Source organism: Acanthopagrus latus, chromosome 2 (assembly GCF_904848185.1).
Source record: "Acanthopagrus latus isolate v.2019 chromosome 2, fAcaLat1.1, whole genome shotgun sequence".
In the NCBI taxonomy this organism is placed as follows: domain Eukaryota; kingdom Metazoa; phylum Chordata; class Actinopteri; order Spariformes; family Sparidae; genus Acanthopagrus; species Acanthopagrus latus.
Window position 1 is genome coordinate 1,455,183 of NC_051040.1, and position 3,298 is coordinate 1,458,480.

The 3,298-nt window shown below is 46.5% G+C and overlaps 1 non-coding gene across 1 annotated transcript; it reads left to right on the forward strand.

The window, feature by feature from the left end:
• Positions 1-1,378: 1,378 nt before the first annotated feature.
• Positions 1,379-1,470, forward strand: trnar-ucu. Its single transcript is given in 2 exon segments — positions 1,379-1,415; positions 1,435-1,470. It is a non-coding gene; the product is annotated as a tRNA-Arg (tRNA).
• The last annotated feature ends 1,828 nt before the right edge of the window (positions 1,471-3,298 follow it).

The window sequence follows — 3,298 nt, forward strand, 5'->3', positions numbered from 1 at the left end:
GCAGGCTCACGTCGGTTTGGAAATATCGACTCTGGTGCAGTTGAATGCTTTTCAAATGGTATCACACACACACACATCGACGGCTCTGTGTGTGTGTGTGTGTGTGTGCAGCATGAAGGAGCTCACAAACTTTCATTTTGTCATCAGCTGTCAGATGTGACGCGGTGCTGTGGTGATCCTCTGGTGAGCTTTAGGCACCAAAACCACTTGGCTAGTGTTCGGATGGATTAAAAACATCTGTCAGCGTCGCCACAAACACGGCTGAAGACGGCCAGACATCCTGTGAATATTTTCCAGTTCTGGTCGTCATAATCAGGAGTGCAGAAGTCCAGAGGTCTCCTTCAAAATATCTCATGCTGTCATGCTTACAGATGTGGAAGAAACCACGGCGCCTCGCCAAAAATATCCTGTGGTTTCACACAGCGGCGTCATGTGTAACTGCACCGCTGATGTCAAAGTCAGGTAATTAACATGTGAAGGTGATATATGTTTTTTATCTGAGGTTTGCAGAAACACACATGCAAACATTATTGTGGTGGTCAGACTGCAGCCACACAGGAAAACAGGAACACTGTCAGTAAAGTCAGGAGGCAGCAGGTGAAGCTGGACTGAACCCGACCAGCAGCAGGACGGACAGCAGCTCTGGGACGCGTCCTCTGTCCTCTCCTCTGTCTCCTCTGTCCTCTCCTCTGTCCTCTCCTCTGTCCTCTCCTCTGTCTCCTCTCTCCTCTCCTCTGTCCTCTCCTCTGTCTCCTCTGTCCTCTCCTCTGTCCTCTCCTCTGTCCTCTCCTCTGTCCTCTCCTCTGTCCTCTCCTCTGTCCTCTCCTCTGTCTCCTCCTCTGTCCTCTCCTCTGTCTCCTCCTCTGTCCTCTCCTCTGTCTCCTCTCTCCTCTCCTCTGTCCTCTCCTCTGTCCTCTCCTCTGTCCTCTCCTCTGTCTCCTCTCTCCTCTCCTCTGTCTCCTCTCTCCTCTCCTCTGTCCTCTCCTCTGTCCTCTCCTCTGTCTCCTCCTCTGTCCTCCTCCACACAGATGACTGCAGCTCTGAGAAAACGTTTATAAAACTCTGGTCGAACGTCTGAAGTCTGCAGACGACAAAACAAACATGGCGGGGGAGACGTCTGCATACAGATGAGATGTTTAACAGCTGGCTCTGTGGAGAAGGAAAACAAGAAGAAGAAGAAGAAGAAGAAGAAGAAGAAGAAGAAGAAGAAGAAGAAGAAGAAGAAGAAGAAGAAGATGGAAAAGAAAAGGAGGCAGAAGAAGAAGAAGAAGGAAAACAAGAAGGAGCGTCCAGTCACTCCACCCTGCGGTGGCTGCAGGGAGCTTCAGCTCTGTAACACGAGTCTGAAGGAATTCCGTGACAGCAGCACGACTCATCAGGCTCTGTGGCGCAATGGATAGCGCGTTGGACTTCTAGTCAAGCACAGGAGGAGTGATTCAAAGGTTGTGGGTTCGAGTCCCACCAGAGTCGAGCTTTATGCACTACTAACTTACAGATAATCTGTGTGTCGGTGAGAAGCCGCTTCACATGCTGGTGTGTTTGTACTGTTGAAACTGAGTATAGACACTGTAAATATTGAAGAATCAATAACTTGACAACACTCATGTCTGTAGTTAAACCTGCTCTCTGTGTCTGAATATCTTCATGTTCCTTGAATGGCCTCCTGTGGTTTTTGTTGTTCTCTTCGTTTCTGTTCAGAGTCAGACGACAGGATGAAACATGAACAGTATTTTTATGAATATGTGAGTGAGTATCCTGTCCAGTAACATCATTTTAAAAAAATGTCATTATTTATAGACAAAATATCCCAAAAGTAACATTAACAGCAAAAAATAAACAAGATGTTGTGTTAAGATTAAAAACTCTATTTTCAAATTGGTGTTTTTTTAATGAGACACTTAATTTGAGTTTCTTATAGTTTTCGTTTTTTTCACACTATTATTCTTGTTATATTTCGTTCAGTTTATTTTGCTCAGCTCAGTAATTACAAATACAGGTTTAACTCAAATCCACTGGTGTTACACCTTTTGTTTTTTTACTTGTTTACTTGCTGACGTAATCAGCCCACTTACATATTAATGAGGCTGATTGAATATTTACAGCTGCAGTGTGACGCTGTGACCAGCAGGAGGCGCTGCAGGGCGGCAGCACAGGAACAAAGACAGGAAGGTGAAAACCATTATGTAACGTCTCTGTCTTCAGTCCTCCCTCCGCTCCTCCTCCGGCTCCTCCCTCCGCTCCTCCTCCGGCTCCTCCCTCCGCTCCTCCTCCGGCTCCTCTCTCTCCCACCACGACAACAGTCATCCTCTATGTGACTCGCTCGTCTCTCTCTCTCTCCTTCTCTTCACACCTGTTTCAACCAGTAATATCATCGTGTGTTATGATTTGTAAATATTGAGACGACGTTCACACACACCTGTACAGAAACACACACACACACACACACACACACACACACACACACACACACTAGACAGTCATTAGACGACTGTGCGACCTTCACTGCTCTTCATAGCCCACAGGAGACACACCACACACACATAAACACACAGGAGAAAATTAATTCTCTCTCTCTTTCACAGACACACACACACACACACACACACACACACTCAGCCTCCCTCCTGCCGTGCAGCTCGTCACCTGAGGCGCTACAGAAGTCTCTCTCTGAATAATGTGATCTCTCTTCAGGGCGCGCTTGATTTAACTCCACTCTGCAGGATTTTTTTTCTCCTCGGTTAGATCCGCCCGTCTTTACTCCTCCTGATGAATCAACCTCTCGGGTTTCTACCAGAGGACAGACGGGGACACACCGTGAAGTGATTTCAACCTCAGACACACTTTTACCAACACATGTTAAAGGATTAGTTCTCCCAGAAATTAGAATCCAGTGATCATCTCCTCCTCCTGAGGATATAAAGTCCTCCTCTCCTCCTCCTGATGATATAAAGTCCTCCTCTCCTCCTCCTGAGGATATAAAGTCCTCCTCTCCTCCTCCTGAGGATATAAAGTCCTCCTCTCCTCCTCCTGATGATATAAAGTCAGGTGTTGTCGTCCACAGAACAGTTCTGGAGCTTCACAGTTAAACAGAGTTGCAGCGTTCTGCTGAACTACTGAGACTTGATTTAAAACAGAGAAACAACCAGAAAAGACACAAAATGGCTCCATACAGCTCGTCTGCTGTAACACAAGCAACATGTCTTGTCACAAGTCTCCCTGTGGTTGCTGGTTTAAAGACTGTTGAGGGAAACATTAATGCAGTGAACAGGCAGATCCGCTAATTAAGAAACCTAAAGGT